General features: G+C 60.9%; 2 non-coding genes across 2 annotated transcripts; both read right to left on the bottom strand.

The window, feature by feature from the left end:
- Positions 1–3,427: 3,427 nt before the first annotated feature.
- Positions 3,428–3,546, bottom strand: LOC131863251 (5S ribosomal RNA). Its single transcript, XR_009362183.1, has one exon. It is a non-coding gene; the product is annotated as a 5S ribosomal RNA (ribosomal RNA).
- A 7,817-nt stretch (positions 3,547–11,363) lies between these two features.
- LOC131863271 (5S ribosomal RNA) lies at positions 11,364–11,482 on the bottom strand. The gene has a single exon (XR_009362203.1). It is a non-coding gene; the product is annotated as a 5S ribosomal RNA (ribosomal RNA).
- Between the last annotated feature and the right edge of the window lie 11,018 nt (positions 11,483–22,500).

Below are 22,500 nucleotides of genomic sequence, written 5' to 3' on the forward strand. Positions count from 1 at the left end.
GGGCACCATGGTGCGCACCAAGGAGCGCTCCGAAGTGTGCTCCAAGGTGCGGCCTGCACGAAGTCGGAGCCCGGTTTGCCCCGGGTGTGCACCTCGGGTGGGCACCTTGGTGCGCATGCCTTGCCTGGGCTGCGCACCAGGGCGGGCTCAAGATGGCACCCGCGTTCCTTTTTTTTCACTATCTTTCAAAACGGAAATTTTAAAATCTCATTTTTTTTTGCCTTTTTCTGGAAATTAGTGAAGGCAGCGCATCAAAGGTGCGCACCTCGCTGCCCACCACGGTGCGCAACGCCGGTGGGCACCCGGGAGTGCTTCGAAGTGTGCTCCAAGGTGCTGCGTGCACGTTGTCGGAGCCCGGTTTGCCCCGGGTGCGCACCTCGCGTGCACCTTCGTCGGGGTGGGCACCTTGGCTGGGTTTGCCCCGGCTGCGCTCCGAAGCGGGGTTATTGGAGCGCCGCCTCTTTTTTTGTCGGAGCGTTTGGTGGGGTTTCTCGCATTGGCTCTTCCGAGGCCCGGTTGCCACCCTGGCGCGCACGAAGTCGGAAGTAGGGTTAATTGCCCGGGTGCGCACCTTTGCCAGGGTGGGCACCTTACCTGGGCTGCGCACCAGGGCGGGCTCAAGATGGCACGCGCGTTCCGTTTTTTTCACTATCTTTCAAAACGGAAATTTTAAAATCTCCTTTTTTTTTTGCCTTTTCTGGAAATTAGTGAAGGCAGCGCATCAAAGGTGCGCACCTCGCTGCCCACCTTGGTGTGCTCTGAGGTGCGCACCCGGGAGCGCTACGAAGTGTGCTCCAAGGTGCGGCGTGCACGTTGTCGGAGCCCGGTTTGCCCCGGGTGCGCACCTCGCCTGCACCTTGGCCGGGGTGGGCACCTTGGCTGGGTTTGCCCAGGGTGCGCTCCGAAGCGGGGTTACTGGAGCGCCCCCTCTTTTTTTGTCAGAGCGTTTGGTGGGGTTTCTCGCATTGGCTCTTCCCAGGCCCGGTTGTTGGGTGCGCTCCCACCCTGGCGCGCGCGAAGTTGGAAGTTGGGTTAATTGCCCGGGCGCGCACCTTCGCCAGGGTGGGCACCTTGGTGCGCACACCTTGGCTGGGCTGCGCACCAGGGCGGGCTCAAGATGGCACCAGCATTCCCTTTTTCTCACTATCTTTCAAAACGGAAATTTTAAAATCTCGTTTTTTTTTTGCCTTTTATGGAAATTAGTGAAGGCATCGCATCAAAGGTGCGCACCTCGCTGCCCACCTTGGTGTGCTCCGAGGTGCCCACCACGGTGCGCAACGCCGGTGCGAACCCGGGAGCGCCCCGATGTGTGCTCCAAGGTGCGGCGTGCACGAAGTCGGACCCCGGTTTGCCCCGGGTGCGCACCTCGCGTGCACCTTGGTGCGCACACCTTGGCTGGGTTGCGCGGCCTGGTGGGCACCATGGTGCGCACCAAGGAGCGCTCCGAAGTGTGCTCCAAGGTGCGGCGTGCACGAAGTCGGAGCCCGGTTTGCCCCGGGTACGCACCTCGCGTGCACCTTCGCCGGGGTGGGCACCTCGGCTGGGTTGCGCGCCCTGGTGCGCACCAAGGAGCGCTCCGAAGTGTGCTCCAAGGTGCGGCGTGCACGAAGTCGGAGCCCGGTTTGCCCCGGGTGCGCACCTTCGCCGCGGTGCGCACCATGGCGTGCACGAAGTCGGAGCCCGGTTTGCCCCGGGTGCGCACCTCGCGTGCACCTTCGGCGGGGTTGCGCGCCCTGGTGGGCACCATGGTGCGCACCAAGGAGCGCTCCGAAGTGTGCTCCAAGGTGCGGCGTGCACGAAGTCGGAGCCCGGTTTGCCCCGGGTGCGCACCTCGCGTGCACCTTCGGCGGGGTTGCGCGCCCTGGTGGGCACCATGGTGCGCACCAAGGAGCGCTCCGAAGTGTGCTCCAAGGTGCGGCGTGCACGAAGTCGGAGCCCGGTTTGCCCCGGGTGCGCACCTCGCGTGCACCTTCGCCGCGGTGGGCACCATGGCGTGCACGAAGTCGGAGCCCGGTTTGCCCCGGGTGCGCACCTCGCGTGCACCTTCGCCGGGGTGGGCACCTCGGCTGGGTTGCGCGCCCTGGTGCGCACCAAGGAGCGCTCCGAAGTGTGCTCCAAGGTGCGGCGTGCACGAAGTCGGAGCCCGGTTTGCCCCGGGTGCGCACCTCGCGTGCACCTTCGCCAGGGTGGGCACCTCGGTGCGCACACCTTCTCAATGTTTTCTTGCCTTTTCTGGAAATTGGTGAAGGCAGCGCATCAAAGGTGCGCACCTCGGTGTGCTCCGAGGTGCGAACCCGAGAGCGCTCCGAGGTGCCCACGAAGTCGAAAGTCGGGTTAATTGCATTGTTTTCCCCGGGTGCGCTCCGAGGTGCGCAACATCGGCGCGCACCAAGGAGGGCTCCGAAGTGTGCTCCAAGGTGCGCACGATGGCGTGCACCTCTGGTGCGCACGATTCGGAGCTCGGTTTGACCGGGGTGCGCACACCTTGGCTGGGTTGCGCACCTTTTGTGCGCTCCAAGGTGCGCACGAAGTCGGAGCTCGGTTTGCCCCGGGTGCGCACCTTCGCCAGGGTGCGCACCTTGATGCGCACGCCTTGGCTGGGCTGCGCACCTTGGTGGGCGCCATGGTGCGCACCTTTCGTGCGCTCCAAGGTGCGCACGAAGTCGGAGCTCGGTTTGCCCCGGGTGCGCACCTTGGTGGGCGCCATGGTGCACTCCGAGGTGCCCAAGATTGGTGCGCACCAAGGAGCGCTCCGAAGTGCGCTCCAAGGTGCGCGCGAAGTCGAAAGTTGGGTTAATTGTCCGGTTTGCCTCGGGTGCGCACCTTGCGTGCACCTTCGCCAGGGTGGGCGCCTTGGTGCGCACACCTTGGCTGGGCTGCGCACACCTTGGCACCCGCGTTTCCTTCATTTTAAATTTTTTTTTTTTACAATCTCTCAAGTGGGAAATTCTATAATCTCAACTTTTTTTGCCTTTTCAGGAAACTTTTGAATGGAGCGCATCATTGGTGCGCTCCGAAGTGTGCTCCAAAGCTCTCTCCAGCTGCGTGCACCTGCCCCGGCCGCGCACCCGGCCCCGCCCAGCTTCGCTCACCTGTCCCGGGCGTCTGGTGCGGAACCTTAGAGTAAGAAACATCACCGTGCACCTTGGCCAACGTGCGCGACTCGACCGAGCGCGCACTGGCCGAGGTGCACACCGATTTCACCTGGGTGCGCGCGCAGCACCTCGGGCGCACCGGGGTGCGCGCACAACGCCCGGGTTGCACCGTGGCCTGTGTGCTCGGGGCGCCTCGGGTGCGCGCTCGGTGTCGCCCCCGCGCGCGCGGTAGTGCGGGCAGCGCACCCCGGCCCGGCCCGGCCCCGACGAGAACGCAAACGGGCAAAAGGTTTATTCAAATAGCATTGCGATGCCCGGCGAAAAACTAAAAAAGGGTGCAACACCGGGACTTCCCGGGAGGTCACCCATCCCAGTACTACTCCGGCCCAAGCGCGCTTAACTGCGGAGTTCTGATGGGATCCGGTGCACTAACGCTGGTATGATCGCACCCGTTATGAGCTTGTCGCAGTGTGTACTTAGCAAACCGCGACCCACGTGCGAATCCACCCCGGCCACCCACCCCCGTCGAGGTGCACACCCTCCCTCGCGAAGTGCGCCCCGTTCGCCAAGTGTGAGCCCTGCCCGGGTGCGCGCACCTTGCTAGGGCGTCGGGTGTGCACCCGGCCCGGCCTACGTGCGTGCACCTGTAGGGGGCGTCGTGTGCGTGCAGTGTCCCGTCTGCAACGCGGTGCCCACACACCACCTCGGGCGCAACGACCTGCGCTCACATGTGGGCCGAGTGCACCTTGGTGCATGTTCGGGGCGCCTCGGGTGCACGCTCGATCTTGCCCCGGTGCACCAAGGCGCTCGGTTTGCCCCGGGTGCGCACTTGGTGCAAGGTGGGCACCCAAAATAGGGATCAAGCACCAAAACACAAGTTTCGGGATGCAAAATGGGACCCAAGGACCACAAATGCGTTCCAAGACCCATGATGGGTCCACGAGAACAAAAATGTGTTCCGAGACTTAATAAACAAATATTGGGTTTTAGGAGAAGAAACATGCTCTGATGCCCAAAACGAGAATCGACCCCGAAAAGGCCACAGGCCAAAAGTGGGATGCGAGACAAAAAAAAATGGGACCCGAGGACCAAAATTGGGTTCCCAGGTCGAAGACAGGGCAACCGGACAAGAAACGACCTCTAAGGCTCGAAATGAGTCCCGACGACTAAAACTTGACAAGAAGCACCCATCAGGCACCCAACTCGACACCCATGGGATGCCGACCCACCCGGGCTTCCACCTAGCACACCTTGGCACCCACCCACCCTCGCACCCAACCTCGCACCCAACTTAGCACCTTTGAACCCACATTGGCACTCACCCTGACCCTGGCACCTTGGAACCCACATTGGCACTCACCTTGACCCTGGCACCCACCTTTGCACTCACCTTGGGACCCACCCTGGCTCCCACCTCGGCACCCACCCAGACACCCACCTTGGTTCCTTGGCACCCACCTTGGATCCTTGGCACCCACCCCGACACCCACCTTGGCACGCAACTTGGCTACTTGCCACCCACCTTGGCTCCTTGACGCCCACCCCGACAACCACCCCGTGACCTACCCTGGCTAGGGTTGGTGCACACCCACCCTGGTGCCCACCTTGGCACCCACCCTATGACCCACCTTGGCACGCACCTTAGTACCCACCCCGTTACCCACCCTAGGACCCACCCCGTGACCCACCTTGGCCAGGGTGGGTGCCTTGGTGCGCACAACTTGCCTGGGCTGCACACCAGGGCGGGCTCAAGATGGCACCCGCGTTCCGTTTTTTTCACTATCTTTCAAAACGGAAATTTTAAAATCTCATTTTTTTCTTTTTTTTGCCTTTTCTGGAAATTAGTGAAGGCAGCGCATCAAAGGTGCGCAATGCTGGTGCGAACCCGGGAGCGCTCCGATGTGTGCTCCAAGGTGCGGCGTGCACGAAGTCCGAGCCCGGTTTGCCCCGGGTGCGCACCTCGCGTGCACCTTCGCCGGGGTGAGCACCTTGGCTGGGTTGCGCGCCCTGGTGCGTACCAAGGAGCGCTCTGAAGTGTGCTCCAAGGTGCGGCGTGCACGAAGTCGGAGCCCGGTTTGCCCCGGGTGTGCACCTCGGGTGCGCACCTCGCGTGCACCTTCGCTGCGGTGGGCACCTTGGCTGGGTTGCGCGCCTTGGTGGGCACCATGCAGTGCACGAAGTCGGAGCCCGGTTTGCCCCGGGCGCGCACCTCCGCCAGGGTGGGCACCTTGGTGCGCACAACTTGCCTGGGCTGCGCATCAGGAAGGGCTCAAGATGGCACCCGCGTTCCGTTTTTTTCACTATCTTTCAGAACGGAAATTTTAAAATATCGTTTTTTTTTGCCTTTTCTGGAAATTAGTGAAGGCAGCGCATCAAAGGTGCGCAACGCTGGTGCGAACCTGGGAGCGCTCCGATGTGTGCTCCAAGGTGCGGCGTGCACGAAGTCGGAGCCCGGTTTGCCTCGGGTGCGCCCTGGTGGGCACCATGGTGCGCACCAAGGAGCGCTCCGAAGTGTGCTCCAAGGTGCGGCCTGCACGAAGTCGGAGCCCGGTTTGCCCCGGGTGTGCACCTCGGGTGGGCACCTTGGTGCGCATGCCTTGCCTGGGCTGCGCACCAGGGCGGGCTCAAGATGGCACCCGCGTTCCTTTTTTTTCACTATCTTTCAAAACGGAAATTTTAAAATCTCATTTTTTTTTGCCTTTTTCTGGAAATTAGTGAAGGCAGCGCATCAAAGGTGCGCACCTCGCTGCCCACCACGGTGCGCAACGCCGGTGGGCACCCGGGAGTGCTTCGAAGTGTGCTCCAAGGTGCTGCGTGCACGTTGTCGGAGCCCGGTTTGCCCCGGGTGCGCACCTCGCGTGCACCTTCGTCGGGGTGGGCACCTTGGCTTGGTTTGCCCCGGCTGCGCTCCGAAGCGGGGTTATTGGAGCGCCGCCTCTTTTTTTGTCGGAGCGTTTGGTGGGGTTTCTCGCATTGGCTCTTCCGAGGCCCGGTTGCCACCCTGGCGCGCACGAAGTCGGAAGTAGGGTTAATTGCCCGGGTGCGCACCTTTGCCAGGGTGGCACCTTACCTGGGCTGCGCACCAGGGCGGGCTCAAGATGGCACGCGCGTTCCGTTTTTTTCACTATCTTTCAAAACGGAAATTTTAAAATCTCCTTTTTTTTTTGCCTTTTCTGGAAATTAGTGAAGGCAGCGCATCAAAGGTGCGCACCTCGCTGCCCACCTTGGTGTGCTCTGAGGTGCGCACCCGGGAGCGCTACGAAGTGTGCTCCAAGGTGCGGCGTGCACGTTGTCGGAGCCCGGTTTGCCCCGGGTGCGCACCTCGCCTGCACCTTGGCCGGGGTGGGCACCTTGGCTGGGTTTGCCCAGGGTGCGCTCCGAAGCGGGGTTACTGGAGCGCCCCCTCTTTTTTTGTCAGAGAGTTTGGTGGGGTTTCTCGCATTGGCTCTTCCCAGGCCCGGTTGTTGGGTGCGCTCCCACCCTGGCGCGCGCGAAGTTGGAAGTTGGGTTAATTGCCCGGGCGCGCACCTTCGCCAGGGTGGGCACCTTGGTGCGCAAACCTTGGCTGGGCTGCGCACCAGGGCGGGCTCAAGATGGCACCAGCATTCCCTTTTTCTCACTATCTTTCAAAACGGAAATTTTAAAATCTCGTTTTTTTTTTGCCTTTTATGGAAATTAGTGAAGGCATCGCATCAAAGGTGCGCACCTCGCTGCCCACCTTGGTGTGCTCCGAGGTGCCCACCACGGTGCGCAACGCCGGTGCGAACCCGGGAGCGCCCCGATGTGTGCTCCAAGGTGCGGCGTGCACGAAGTCGGACCCCGGTTTGCCCCGGGTGCGCACCTCGCGTGCACCTTGGTGCGCACACCTTGGCTGGGTTGCGCGGCCTGGTGGGCACCATGGTGCGCACCAAGGAGCGCTCCGAAGTGTGCTCCAAGGTGCGGCGTGCACGAAGTCGGAGCCCGGTTTGCCCCGGGTGCGCACCTTCGCCGCGGTGGGCACCATGGCGTGCACGAAGTCGGAGCCCGGTTTGCCCCGGGTGCGCACCTCGCGTGCACCTTCGCCGGGGTGGGCACCTCGGCTGGGTTGCGCGCCCTGGTGCGCACCAAGGAGCGCTCTGAAGTGTGCTCCAAGGTGCGGCGTGCACGAAGTCGGAGCCCGGTTTGCCCCGGGTGTGCACCTCGGGTGCGCACCTCGCGTGCACCTTCGCTGCGGTGGGCACCTTGGCTGGGTTGCGCGCCTTGGTGGGCACCATGCAGTGCACGAAGTCGGAGCCCGGATTGCCCCGGGCGCGCACCTCCGCCAGGGTGGGCACCTTGGTGCGCACAACTTGCCTGGGCTGCGCACCAGGAAGGGCTCAAGATGGCACCCGCGTTCCGTTTTTTTCACTATCTTTCAGAACGGAAATTTTAAAATCTCGTTTTTTTTTGCCTTTTCTTGAAATTAGTGAAGGCAGCGCATCAAAGGTGCGCAACGCTGGTGCGAACCTGGGAGCGCTCCGATGTGTGCTCCAAGGTGCGGCGTGCACGAAGTCGGACCCCGGTTTGCCCCGGGTGCGCACCTCGCGTGCACCTTGGTGCGCACACCTTGGCTGGGTTGCGCGCCCTGGTGGGCACCATGGTGCGCACCAAGGAGCGCTCCGAAGTGTGCTCCAAGGTGCGGCGTGCACGAAGTCGGAGCCCGGTTTGCCCCGGGTGCGCACCTCGCGTGCACCTTCGCCGCGGTGGGCACCATGGCGTGCACGAAGTCGGAGCCCGGTTTGCCCCGGGTGCGCACCTCGCGTGCACCTTCGCCGGGGTGGGCACCTTGGTGTGCAGACCTTGGCTGGGTTGCGCGCCCTGGTGGGCACCATGGTGCGCACCAAGGAGCGCTCCGAAGTGTGCTCCAAGGTGCGGCCTGCACGAAGTCGGAGCCCGGTTTGCCCCGGGTGTGCACCTCGGGTGGGCACCTTGGTGCGCATGCCTTGCCTGGGCTGCGCACCAGGGCGGGCTCAAGATGGCACCCGCGTTCCTTTTTTTTCACTATCTTTCAAAACGGAAATTTTAAAATCTCATTTTTTTTTGCCTTTTTCTGGAAATTAGTGAAGGCAGCGCATCAAAGGTGCGCACCTCGCTGCCCACCACGGTGCGCAACGCCGGTGGGCACCCGGGAGTGCTTCGAAGTGTGCTCCAAGGTGCTGCGTGCACGTTGTCGGAGCCCGGTTTGCCCCGGGTGCGCACCTCGCGTGCACCTTCGTCGGGGTGGGCACCTTGGCTGGGTTTGCCCCGGCTGCGCTCCGAAGCGGGGTTATTGGAGCGCCGCCTCTTTTTTTGTCGGAGCGTTTGGTGGGGTTTCTCGCATTGGCTCTTCCGAGGCCCGGTTGCCACCCTGGCGCGCACGAAGTCGGAAGTAGGGTTAATTGCCCGGGTGCGCACCTTTGCCAGGGTGGGCACCTTACCTGGGCTGCGCACCAGGGCGGGCTCAAGATGGCACGCGCGTTCCGTTTTTTTCACTATCTTTCAAAACGGAAATTTTAAAATCTCCTTTTTTTTTTGCCTTTTCTGGAAATTAGTGAAGGCAGCGCATCAAAGGTGCGCACCTCGCTGCCCACCTTGGTGTGCTCTGAGGTGCGCACCCGGGAGCGCTACGAAGTGTGCTCCAAGGTGCGGCGTGCACGTTGTCGGAGCCCGGTTTGCCCCGGGTGCGCACCTCGCCTGCACCTTGGCCGGGGTGGGCACCTTGGCTGGGTTTGCCCAGGGTGCGCTCCGAAGCGGGGTTACTGGAGCGCCCCCTCTTTTTTTGTCAGAGCGTTTGGTGGGGTTTCTCGCATTGGCTCTTCCCAGGCCCGGTTGTTGGGTGCGCTCCCACCCTGGCGCGCGCGAAGTTGGAAGTTGGATTAATTGCCCGGGCGCGCACCTTCGCCAGGGTGGGCACCTTGGTGCGCACACCTTGGCTGGGCTGCGCACCAGGGCGGGCTCAAGATGGCACCAGCATTCCCTTTTTCTCACTATCTTTCAAAACGGAAATTTTAAAATCTCGTTTTTTTTTTGCCTTTTATGGAAATTAGTGAAGGCATCGCATCAAAGGTGCGCACCTCGCTGCCCACCTTGGTGTGCTCCGAGGTGCCCACCACGGTGCGCAACGCCGGTGCGAACCCGGGAGCGCCCCGATGTGTGCTCCAAGGTGCGGCGTGCACGAAGTCGGACCCCGGTTTGCCCCGGGTGCGCACCTCGCGTGCACCTTGGTGCGCACACCTTGGCTGGGTTGCGCGGCCTGGTGGGCACCATGGTGCGCACCAAGGAGCGCTCCGAAGTGTGCTCCAAGGTGCGGCGTGCACGAAGTCGGAGCCCGGTTTGCCCCGGGTACGCACCTCGCGTGCACCTTCGCCGGGGTGGGCACCTCGGCTGGGTTGCGCGCCCTGGTGCGCACCAAGGAGCGCTCCGAAGTGTGCTCCAAGGTGCGGCGTGCACGAAGTCGGAGCCCGGTTTGCCCCGGGTGCGCACCTTCGCCGCGGTGCGCACCATGGCGTGCACGAAGTCGGAGCCCGGTTTGCCCCGGGTGCGCACCTCGCGTGCACCTTCGGCGGGGTTGCGCGCCCTGGTGGGCACCATGGTGCGCACCAAGGAGCGCTCCGAAGTGTGCTCCAAGGTGCGGCGTGCACGAAGTCGGAGCCCGGTTTGCCCCGGGTGCGCACCTCGCGTGCACCTTCGGCGGGGTTGCGCGCCCTGGTGGGCACCATGGTGCGCACCAAGGAGCGCTCCGAAGTGTGCTCCAAGGTGCGGCGTGCACGAAGTCGGAGCCCGGTTTGCCCCGGGTGCGCACCTCGCGTGCACCTTCGCCGCGGTGGGCACCATGGCGTGCACGAAGTCGGAGCCCGGTTTGCCCCGGGTGCGCACCTCGCGTGCACCTTCGCCGGGGTGGGCACCTCGGCTGGGTTGCGCGCCCTGGTGCGCACCAAGGAGCGCTCCGAAGTGTGCTCCAAGGTGCGGCGTGCACGAAGTCGGAGCCCGGTTTGCCCCGGGTGCGCACCTCGCGTGCACCTTCGCCAGGGTGGGCACCTCGGTGCGCACACCTTCTCAATGTTTTCTTGCCTTTTCTGGAAATTGGTGAAGGCAGCGCATCAAAGGTGCGCACCTCGGTGTGCTCCGAGGTGCGAACCCGAGAGCGCTCCGAGGTGCCCACGAAGTCGAAAGTCGGGTTAATTGCATTGTTTTCCCCGGGTGCGCTCCGAGGTGCGCAACATCGGCGCGCACCAAGGAGGGCTCCGAAGTGTGCTCCAAGGTGCGCACGATGGCGTGCACCTCTGGTGCGCACGATTCGGAGCTCGGTTTGACCGGGGTGCGCACACCTTGGCTGGGTTGCGCACCTTTTGTGCGCTCCAAGGTGCGCACGAAGTCGGAGCTCGGTTTGCCCCGGGTGCGCACCTTCGCCAGGGTGCGCACCTTGATGCGCACGCCTTGGCTGGGCTGCGCACCTTGGTGGGCGCCATGGTGCGCACCTTTCGTGCGCTCCAAGGTGCGCACGAAGTCGGAGCTCGGTTTGCCCCGGGTGCGCACCTTGGTGGGCGCCATGGTGCACTCCGAGGTGCCCAAGATTGGTGCGCACCAAGGAGCGCTCCGAAGTGCGCTCCAAGGTGCGCGCGAAGTCGAAAGTTGGGTTAATTGTCCGGTTTGCCTCGGGTGCGCACCTTGCGTGCACCTTCGCCAGGGTGGGCGCCTTGGTGCGCACACCTTGGCTGGGCTGCGCACACCTTGGCACCCGCGTTGCCTTCATTTTAAATTTTTTTTTTTTACAATCTCTCAAGTGGGAAATTCTATAATCTCAACTTTTTTTGCCTTTTCAGGAAACTTTTGAATGGAGCGCATCATTGGTGCGCTCCGAAGTGTGCTCCAAAGCTCTCTCCAGCTGCGTGCACCTGCCCCGGCCGCGCACCCGGCCCCGCCCAGCTTCGCTCACCTGTCCCGGGCGTCTGGTGCGGAACCTTAGAGTAAGAAACATCACCGTGCACCTTGGCCAACGTGCGCGACTCGACCGAGCGCGCACTGGCCGAGGTGCACACCGATTTCACCTGGGTGCGCGCGCAGCACCTCGGGCGCACCGGGGTGCGCGCACAACGCCCGGGTTGCACCGTGGCCTGTGTGCTCGGGGTGCCTCGGGTGCGCGCTCGGTGTCGCCCCCGCGCGCGCGGTAGTGCGGGCAGCGCACCCCGGCCCGGCCCGGCCCCGACGAGAACGCAAACGGGCAAAAGGTTTATTCAAATAGCATTGCGACGCCCGGCGAAAAACTAAAAAAGGGTGCAACACCGGGACTTCCCGGGAGGTCACCCATCCCAGTACTACTCCGGCCCAAGCGCGCTTAACTGCGGAGTTCTGATGGGATCCGGTGCACTAATGCTGGTATGATCGCACCCGTTATGAGCTTGTCGCAGTGTGTACTTAGCAAACCGCGACCCACGTGCGAATCCACCCCGGCCACCCACCCCCGTCGAGGTGCACACCCTCCCTCGCGAAGTGCGCCCCGTTCGCCAAGTGTGAGCCCTGCCCGGGTGCGCGCACCTTGCTAGGGCGTCGGGTGTGCACCCGGCCCGGCCTACGTGCGTGCACCTGGAGGGGGCGTCGTGTGCGTGCAGTGTCCCGTCTGCAACGCGGTGCCCACACACCACCTCGGGCGCAACGACCTGCGCTCACATGTGGGCCGAGTGCACCTTGGTGCATGTTCGGGGCGCCTCGGGTGCACGCTCGATCTTGCCCCGGTGCACCAAGGCGCTCGGTTTGCCCCGGGTGCGCACTTGGTGCAAGGTGGGCACCCAAAATAGGGATCAAGCACCAAAACACAAGTTTCGGGATGCAAAATGGGACCCAAGGACCACAAATGCGTTCCAAGACCCATGATGGGTCCACGAGAACAAAAATGTGTTCCGAGACTTAATAAACAAATATTGGGTTTTAGGAGAAGAAACATGCTCTGATGCCCAAAACGAGAATCGACCCCGAAAAGGCCACAGGCCAAAAGTGGGATGCGAGACAAAAAAAAATGGGACCCGAGGACCAAAATTGGGTTCCCAGGTCGAAGACAGGGCAACCGGACAAGAAACGACCTCTAAGGCTCGAAATGAGTCCCGACGACTAAAACTTGACAAGAAGCACCCATCAGGCACCCAACTCGACACCCATGGGATGCCGACCCACCCGGGCTTCCACCTAGCACACCTTGGCACCCACCCACCCTCGCACCCAACCTCGCACCCAACTTAGCACCTTTGAACCCACATTGGCACTCACCCTGACCCTGGCACCTTGGAACCCACATTGGCACTCACCTTGACCCTGGCACCCACCTTTGCACTCACCTTGGGACCCACCCTGGCTCCCACCTCGGCACCCACCCAGACACCCACCTTGGTTCCTTGGCACCCACCTTGGATCCTTGGCACCCACCCCGACACCCACCTTGGCACGCAACTTGGCTACTTGCCACCCACCTTGGCTCCTTGACGCCCACCCCGACAACCACCCCGTGACCTACCCTGGCTAGGGTTGGTGCACACCCACCCTGGTGCCCACCTTGGCACCCACCCTATGACCCACCTTGGCACGCACCTTAGTACCCACCCCGTTACCCACCCTAGGACCCACCCCGTGACCCACCTTGGCCAGGGTGGGTGCACCCACCCTGGTGCCCACCTTGGCACCCACCCATCCTAGCACCCAGCCTGTGACCGGGCTTGGAACCCAACCTTGCACCCGCACCCGTCTTGGCCAGTGTGGGTGCGCACCCATCCTGGCACCCACGTTGTGACACACCCTTTAACCCACGCACCCTAGCACCCACGTTGGCACCCACCTTGGAACCCAACCTAGCAACTTGGCACCCACCCCGTGACCCACCTTGGCATCCACCATAGCAGTCGCCGACTTGGCACCCACCTCGGCACCCACCTTGACACTTGTGGACCCACCTTGCCACTCACCCTAGCATCGACCCATCCTAGCACCCACCCTGGCACCTTTGCACCCTAGCACTCACCCATCCTAGCACCTAACCTGTGACCCACCTTGACACTCACCCTCGCACCCACCTTGGAACCCAACCTAGCACCCACCCACCCTGACACCAACCCTAGCACCTACCCACCCTTGCACCCACCCTGTGACCCATCTTGGCACCCACCCATCCTACCACTCAACCTATCACCCACCTTCTCACCCACCTTGGCATCCACCTTAGCACCCACCCACACTGGCACCTTGGCACCCACCTCGGGCAAGGTGGGTGCACACCCACCCTGGCACCCAATTTAGAACCCACCGAGCATGTTACCCACCTTGGCACCCACATTGCAGCCCACCCTAGTACCCACCCTATGACCCACATTGGCATCCACACCCTAGCACCCAGGCACCTCGACACCCGCCTTGACACCCACCCTAGCACTGAACCTGTGACCCACCTTGGAACTCACCCTAGAACCCACCCACCCTGTGAACCACCTTGGCATCCACCTTAGCACCCACCCACCTTGGCACCCACTCTAGCACTCACCCATCCTAACACCCAACTTGTTACCCACCTTGGCACCCGCCCTCGCGTCCACCTTGAAACCCACCCTAGCACCCACCCACGCAGGAGCCCACCTTGGCACCCAACCTAACACCCACGCATCCTGGCACCCAACTTGTGACCCACCTTGGAACCCACCCTAGTACCCACCTTTGAACCCACTATATCACCAACCCACCTTGGCACCCACCCTATGACCCTCTTTGGAATCCACCCTAGCACGCACCCACCCTGGCACCCACCATGGAGCGCACCCTAGCACCCACCCACCTCGGCACGCACCTCAACACCCACCTTGGTGTGCGCACTGCGCCAACCTCTCAAAGACCCTATGTGGTGCGCTCCAAAGTGTACACCTTTGGTGCGCTCCAAGGTGCGCACCTTTGGTGCACACCGAGGTGCACACCAAAGTGTGCACCGAGGTGAGCACCAAAGTGCACTCCAGGGTGCACACCAAGGCGTGCACCTTTGGTGCGGTCAATGCAAACGAATTCGGAAGTTGGGGTCGATGTCCTAATCGCTGCTGCAGACTACACGTATGAGAATCGGACAAATAGCTTTATATAGGGGAGGTGTTGCGTTTGATGGGTCGACTCCCCTGGTTGTGTGCACTGCACCAACTTCAAAGACCCTGTCTTGTTTAAGAAGTCAAAAGTTGGGGTGGATGTCCTAATCATTGCTGCAGTCTACGCATGTATGAGAATCAGACAAATAGCTTATATAGGGGAGGTGTTGCATTCGGTGGGTTGACTCCCCTGGTTGTGCGCACTGCGCCAACCTCAAAGACCCCGCATAGCAGAAGAAGTCGGAAGTCGGATTTTGGTGAGCACCAAGGCGTGCACCTTTGGTGCGGTCAACGCAGACGAATTCAGAAGTTGGGGTGGATGTCCTAATCGTTGTTGCAGGCTACACATGTATGAGAATCAGACAAATAGCTTATATAGGGGAGGTGTTGGGTTTGATGGGTCAACTCCCTTGGTTGTGCGCATTACGCCAACCTCAAAGACCTTGTTTTCGTTAAGAAGTCAAAAGTTGGGGTCAATGTCCTAATGGCTCCTGCAGGCTACACATGTATGAGAATCGGACAAATAGCTTATATAGGGGAGGTGTTGGGTTTGATGGGTCGACTCCCCTGGTTGTGCGCATTACGTCAACCTCAAAGACCTTGTTTTCGTTAAGAAGTCAAAAGTTGGGGTCGATGTCCTAATTGCTCCTGTAGACTACACATGTATGAGAATCAGACAAATAGCTTATATAGGGGAGGTGTTGGGTTTGATGGGTTGACTCCCCTAGTTGTTCGCATTACACCAACCTCAAAGACCTTGTTTTCGTTTAGAAGCCGAAAGTTGGGGTCGATGTCCTAATTGCTCCTGCAGGCTACGCATGTATGAGAATCAGACAAATAGCTTATATAGGGGAGGTGTTGGGTTTGATGGGTCGACTCCCCTGGTTGTGCGCATTGCGCCAACCTCAAAGACCCTGCATTGCGGATGAAGTCGAAAGTCAGAGTTTGGTGTGCTACAAGGTGTGGTCGAAGGTGCTCACCTAGGTGTGCACCTTTGGAGCACAGGAAAAGTGCCCTCCAAAAGTGCGCACCTTTGGAGTGCACAAAAGTGCCCTCCAAAAGTGCGCACCTTTGGAGCGCAGAAAAGTGCCCTCCAAAAAGTGCCCTCCAAAAGTGCGCACCTTTGGAGCGCAGAAAAGTGCCCTCCAAAAAGTGCCCTCCAAAAGTGCGCACCTTTGGAGCGCAGAAAAGTGCCCTCCAAAAAGTGCCCTCCAAAAGTGCGCACCTTTGGAGCGCAGAAAAGTGCCCTCCAAAAAGTGCCCTCCAAAAGTGCGCACCTTTGGAGCGCAGAAAAGTGCCCTCCAAAAAGTGCCCTCCAAAAGTGCGCACCTTTGGAGCGCAGAAAAGTGCCCTCCAAAAAGTGCCCTCCAAAAGTGCGCACCTTTGGAGCGCAGAAAAGTGCCCTCCAAAAAGTGCCCTCCAAAAGTGCGCACCTTTGGAGCGCAGAAAAGTGCCCTCCAAAAAGTGCCCTCCAAAAGTGCGCACCTTTGGAGCGCAGAAAAGTGCCCTCCAAAAAGTGCCCTCCAAAAGTGCGCACCTTTGGAGCGCAGAAAAGTGCCCTCCAAAAAGTGCCCTCCAAAAGTGCGCACCTTTGGAGCGCAGAAAAGTGCCCTCCAAAAGTGCGCACTTTTGGTGCGCACCAAGGCGCTGGTTCGGTCGTTGCAGGCGAGTTCGGAAGTTGGGGTCGATGTCCTGAGCGGAGGTGCAAACTACACAGGTGTCGGAATCGGACAAATAGCTTATATAGGGGAGGTGTATGCTTCGATGGGTCGACTCCCCAGGTTGAGCGCACCGCGCCAACCTCAAAGACCCTACGGTATGGATGAAGTCGGAAGTTGGGTCCGATGACCGATTCGATTAGTAGGTATGCTCATGAGGTCGGAATTTGGGTCCGATGACCTGCCATGTGCAGGAAGGCGAATGTTGACACTGTGCGTTGCAAGGTGCACACCAAGGCGCTGGTGCGGTCTTTTTAGTCGAGTTCGGAAGTTGGGGTCGATGTCCTGATCGGAGGTGCAAGCTACACAGGTGTGGGAATCGGACAAATAGCTTATATAGGGGAGGTGTATGCTTCGTTGGGTCGACTCCCCAGGTTGAGCGCACCGCGCCAACCTCAAAGACCCTACGGTATGGATGAAGTCGGAAGTTGGGTCCGATGACCGATTCGATATGTAGGCATACTCGCGAGGTCGGAATTTGGGTCCGATGACCTGCCACGTGCAGGAAGGCGAATGTTGGCACTGTGCGTTGCAAGGTGCGCACCAAGGCGCTGGTTCGGTCGTTGGAGGCGAGTTCGGAAGTTGGGGTCGATGTCTTGATCGGAGGTGCAAACTACACAGGTGTGGGAATCGGACAAATAGCTTATATAGGGGAGGTGTATGCTTCGTTGGGTCGACTCCCCGGGTTGAGCGCACCGCGCCAACCTCAAAGACCCTACGGTATGGATGAAGTCGGAAGTTGGGTCCGATGACCGATTCGATATGTAGGCATACTCGCGAGGTCGGAATTTGGGTCCGATGACCTGCCATGTGCAGGAAGGCGAATGTTGGGACTGTGCGTCGCAAGGTGCGCACCAAGGCGCTGGTGCCGTCGTTGCAGTCGAGTTCGGAAGTTGGGGTCGATGTCCTGGTCAGAGGTGCAAACTACACAGGTGTGGGAATCGGACAAATAGCTTATATAGGGGAGGTGTATGCTTCGATGGGTCGACTCCCTGGGTTGAGCGCACCGCGCCAACCTCAAAGACCCTACAGTATGGATGAAGTCGGAAGTTGGGTCCGATGACCGATTCGATACGTAGGCATATTGGCGAGGTCTGAATTTGTGTCCGATGACCTGCCATGCGCAGGAAGGCGGAATTTGGGTCCGATGACCGAGTTGATGGCGTGCCATGCGCAGAAAGGCGGAATTTGGGTCCGATGACCGAGTTGATGTTGATGGCCCGCCATGCACAGGAAGGCGGAATTTGGGTCCGATGACCGATTTGAAGGCGTGCCATACGCAAAAAGGCGGAGTTTGGGTCCGATGACCGAGTTGATATTGATGGCCCGCCATGCGCAGGAAGGCGGAATTTGGGTCCGATGACCTGACATACGCATGGAGTCCGACTCGGGGGCCGATGTTCGATTCGATGACTTGCATTGTGGGTAAAGTCGGAAGTTGTGGTCTTTGACCCGATTCGATGACCAGACTTCGGCTGCTTGAGAATCGGACAAATAACTTATATAGGGGAGGTAGTGTTCTCGAGCATCCTCCCCCCGTGCCCGTTTATGTCGATTGATGCTGGTGCTCGACTGGTTGGAGCGCTCGGATGCAAAAATCTTGCACCAGGATTTATCGATTGTGATGGACACGGCAAGTCTCCTGATTGCTATGCAGGAGCTCATCGTGAATCTCTATGCGGCCTTGGTATGGACTCGACCTGCGGAATGGTTCGGCAATGGTAGTCGCTCCAACACGTCCTTGCAATGGCCACAGAGGTGATTCGACTAGAGCTCCAGTCTAGCTTTTGGGTTGCTTGGCGGACTGGTATAGCCGCGATCGAGTTCCGGCCATGAACGTTTTAGATAGCTCTTGGGCTTTCTGGGACGGAAGTCGGAAGTTTGGGCTGTTGTCCGATTTGATGACCATTCTTCGGATGTGTGAGAATCGGACAAATAACTTATATAGGGGACTGTGTTGTCTCACGCAGCCCCCTCCGTGCCCCTCTATCTCGACCGATGTTGGTGCTTGAAAGGGTTGGGATCGCTCGGATTTATAAACGTGCACCACCATTTGTCGAGTGTGAGGGACGCGGCAGGTCTCCTAAATGCTATGCGGGCGCTCTCTGAGAATCTCTATCCGGCCTCGACACAGACTAGTCTTGCTGAATGGTTTGGCACTGGTAGTCGATCCAACACGTCGTTGTTGTGGCCGCCTAGGCGATTCGATTCGAGCCCCCGTCTAGCTTTTGGGTTGCTTGGCGGATTTTGCCCTATCCGCAAGTGAGCTCGGTCCCTAAACGTTCGAGAAACCCGATTGCTATGCGCCGACTCTCTTTCTTGCGAGCCTCCATCTAGCTTTTGGGTCTCTACGGAACGGAAGTCGGAATCTGGGACCGTTGTTTGATTCGACGAGGCAGACTACGGTTGTGCGAGAATCGGACAAATAACTTATATAGGGGAGGTGTTGATTGGAGCATTCTCCCCCGTGCCCCTCTAACTCGACCAATGCTGGCGCTCGAACGGTGGTAGCGCTCGGATTTTCATTGAGCGCCAGCATTGGTCGATTTAGAGGGGCATGCGAGATTCCCGAATGCTATGCGAGGGCTCTAACGGAAATGTCTATTGGTTTCGGTATGGATGCAATTGCGAGTGGTTCGGCAAAGGTAGTCGTTCCGATGCGTCCATGTCGTGGCCAAATCGATAATTCGATTTGAGCCCTCGTATAGCATTTGGGTCTCTCGATGTGATTCCGCATTCCAGTCCCTTTGGGCACTGCTTGAGCCGCATCCCAGGGGGTTCCCTTCCCAATAATCTGCCTCGCAACCCGATTGCTATGCGGTGAGGCTCCTCGGCCGCCTCGGAACTATCTGTGTATCAGACGCATCGCGGGATAAGGGGTTGGCAACGGTAGTCGCCCCAAGCGCGTCCGATGCTTGGACCATTCCGAGGCGGCCCCGAAGCCTCTTCCGTCTAGCCGTTGGGTCCTTCTCGCCGCATCCCTCGCCTCGCACCCCGATTGCTATGCGGTGAGGCTCCTCGGCCGCCTCGGAACTATCTGTGTATCGGACGCGTCGCGGGATAAGGGGTTGTCACTGGTAGTCGCCCCAAGCGCGTCCGATGCTTGGACCATTCCGAGGCGGCCCTGAAGCCTCTTCCGTCTAGCCGTTGGGTCCTTCTCGCCGCATCCCTCGCCTCGCACCCCGATTGCTATGCGGTGAGGCTCCTCGGCCGCCTCGGAACTATCTGTGTATCGGACGCGTCGCGGGATAAGGGGTTGTCATTGGTAGTCGCCCCAAGCGCGTCCGATGCTTGGACCATTCCGAGGCGGCCCTGAAGCCTCTTCCGTCTAGCCGTTGGGTCCTTCTCGCCGCATCCCTCGCCTCGCACCCCGATTGCTATGCGGTGAGGCTCCTCGGCCGCCTCGGAACTATCTGTGTATCGGACGCGTCGCGGGATAAGGGGTTGTCACTGGTAGTCGCCCCAAGCGCGTCCGATGCTTGGACCATTCCGAGGCGGCCCTGAAGCCTCTTCCGTCTAGCCGTTGGGTCCTTCTCGCCGCATCCCTCGCCTCGCACCCCGATTGCTATGCGGTGAGGCTCCTCGGCCGCCTCGGAACTATCTGTGTATCGGACGCGTCGCGGGATAAGGGGTTGTCACTGGTAGTCGCCCCAAGCGCGTTCGATGCTTGGACCATTCCGAGGCGGCCCTGAAGCCTCTTCCGTCTAGCCGTTGGGTCCTTCTCGCCGCATCCCTCGCCTCGCACCCCGATTGCTATGCGGTGAGGCTCCTCGGCCGCCTTGGAACTATCTGTGTATCGGACGCGTCGCGGGATAAGGGGTTGTCACTGGTAGTCGCCCCAAGCGCGTCCGATGCTTGGACCATTCCGAGGCGGACCCGAAGCCTCTTCCGTCTAGCCGTTGGGTCCTTCTCGCCGCATCCTTCGCCTCGCACCCCGATTGCTATGCGGTGAGGCTCCTCGGCCGCCTCGGAACTATCTGTGTATCGGACGCGTCGCGGGATAAGGGGTTGTCACTGGTAGTCGCCCCAAGCGCGTCCGATGCTTGGACCATTCCGAGGCGGACCCGAAGCCTCTTCCGTCTAGCCGTTGGGTCCTTCTCGCCGCATCCCTCGCCTCGCACCCCGATTGCTATGCGGTGAGGCTCCTCGGCCGCCTTGGAACTATCTGTGTATCGGACGCGTCGCGGGATAAGGGGTTGTCACTGGTAGTCGCCCCAAGCGCGTCCGATGCTTGGACCATTCCGAGGCGGACCCGAAGCCTCTTCCGTCTAGCCGTTGGGTCCTTCTCGCCGCATCCCTCGCCTCGCACCCCGATTGCTATGCGGTGAGGCTCCTCGGCCGCCTTGGAACTATCTGTGTATCGGACGCGTCGCGGGATAAGGGGTTGTCACTGGTAGTCGCCCCAAGCGCGTCCGATGCTTGGACCATTCCGAGGCGGACCCGAAGCCTCTTCCGTCTAGCCGTTGGGTCCTTCTCGCCGCATCCCTCGCCTCGCACCCCGATTGCTATGCGGTGAGGCTCCTCGGCCGCCTTGGAACTATCTGTGTATCGGACGCGTCGCGGGATAAGGGGTTGTCACTGGTAGTCGCCCCAAGCGCGTCCGATGCTTGGACCATTCCGAGGCGGCCCCGAAGCCTCTTCCGTCTAGCCGTTGGGTCCTTCTCGCCGCATCCCTCGCCTCGCACCCCGATTGCTATGCGGTGAGGCTCCTCGGCCGCCTTGGAACTATCTGTGTATCGGACGCGTCGCGGGATAAGGGGTTGTCACTGGTAGTCGCCCCAAGCGCGTCCGATGCTTGGACCATTCCGAGGCGGCCCCGAAGCCTCTTCCGTGTAGCCGTTGGGTCCTTCTCGCCGCATCCCTCGCCTCGCACCCCGATTGCTATGCGGTGAGGCTCCTCGGCCGCCTTGGAACTATCTGTGTATCGGACGCGTCGCGGGATAAGGGGTTGTCACTGGTAGTCGCCCCAAGCGCGTCCGATGCTTGGACCATTCCGAGGCGGACCTGAAGCCTCTTCCCTCTAGCCGTTGGGGCTTTCTCGCCGCATCCCTCGCCTCGCACCCTGATTGCTATGCTGTGAGGCTCCTCGGCCGCCTTGGAACTATCTGTGTATCGGACGCATCGCGGGATAAGGGGTTGGCAGTGGTAGTCGCCCCAAGCGCATCCGATGCTTGGACCATTCCGAGGCGGCCCTGCAGCCTCTTCCGTCTAGCCGTTGGGGCCATCTCGCCGCATCCCCCACCTCGCACCACGATTGCTATGCGGTGAGGCTCCTTGGCCGCCTCGGAACTATCTGTGTATCGGACGCATCGCGGGATAAGGGGTTGTCACTGGTAGTCGCCCCAAGCGCGTCCGATGCTTGGACTATTCCGAGGCGGCCCTGCAGCCTCTTCCGTCTAGCCGTTGGGGCCATCTCGCTGCATCCCCCACCTCCTCGGCCGCCTCGGAACTATCTGTGTATCGGACGCATCGCGGGATAAGGGGTTGGCAGTGGTAGTCGCCCCAAGCGCGTCCGATGCTTGGACTATTCCGAGGCAGCCCTGCAGCCTCTTCCGTCTAGCCTTTGGGGCCATCTCGCCGCATCCCTCGCCTCGCACCCCGATTGCTATGCGGTGAGGCTCCTCGGCCGCCTGGGAACTATCTTCGTATCGGACGCATCGCGGGATAAGGGGTTGTCACTGGTAGTCGCCCCAAGCGCGTCCGATGCTTGGACTATTCCGAGGCGGCCCTGTGGCCTCTTCCGTCTAGCCGTTGGGGCCATCTCGCCGCATCCCCCACCTCGCACCCCGATTGCTATGCGGTGAGGCTCTTCGGCCGCCTTGGAACTATCTTCGTATCGGACGCATCGCGGGATAAGGGGTTGTCACTGGTAGTGGCCCCAAGCGCGTCCGATGCTTGGACTATTCCGAGGCGGCCCTGCAGCCTCTTCCGTCTAGCCGTTGGGGCCATCTCGCCGCATCCCCCACCTCGCACCCCGATTGCTATGCGGTGAGGCTCCTCGGCCGCCTTGGAACTATCTTCGTATCGGACGCATCGCGGGATAAGGGGTTGTCACTGGTAGTCGCCCCAAGCGCGTCCGATGCTTGGACTATTCCGACGCGGCCCTGTGGCCTCTTCCGTCTAGCCGTTGGGGCCATCTCGCCGCATCCCCCACCTCGCACCCCGATTGCTATGCGGTGAGGCTCCTCGGCCGCCTTGGAACCATCTTCGTATCGGACGCATCGCGGGATAGGGGGCTGTCACTGGTAGTCGCCCCAAGCGTGTCCGATGCTTGGACCATTCCTAGGCGGCCCTGAAGCCTCTTCCGTCTAGCCGTTGGGGCCTTCCCGCCCCATCCCTCGCCTCGCACCCCCGATTGCTATGCGGTGAGGCTCCTCGGCCGCCTTGGAACCATCTGTGTATCGGACGCATCGCGGGATAAGGGGTTGGCACTGGCAGTCGCCCCAAGCGCGTCCGATGCTTGGACCATTCCGAGGTGGCCCTGAAGCCTCTTCCGTCTAGCCGTTGGGGCCTTCCCGCCCCATCCCTCGCCTCGCACCCCGATTGATATGCGGTGAGGCTCCTCGGCCGCCTTGGAACTATCTG

The sequence above is a fragment of the Cryptomeria japonica genome, unplaced genomic scaffold, assembly GCF_030272615.1.
Source record: "Cryptomeria japonica unplaced genomic scaffold, Sugi_1.0 HiC_scaffold_58, whole genome shotgun sequence".
NCBI lineage: Eukaryota > Viridiplantae > Streptophyta > Pinopsida > Cupressales > Cupressaceae > Cryptomeria > Cryptomeria japonica.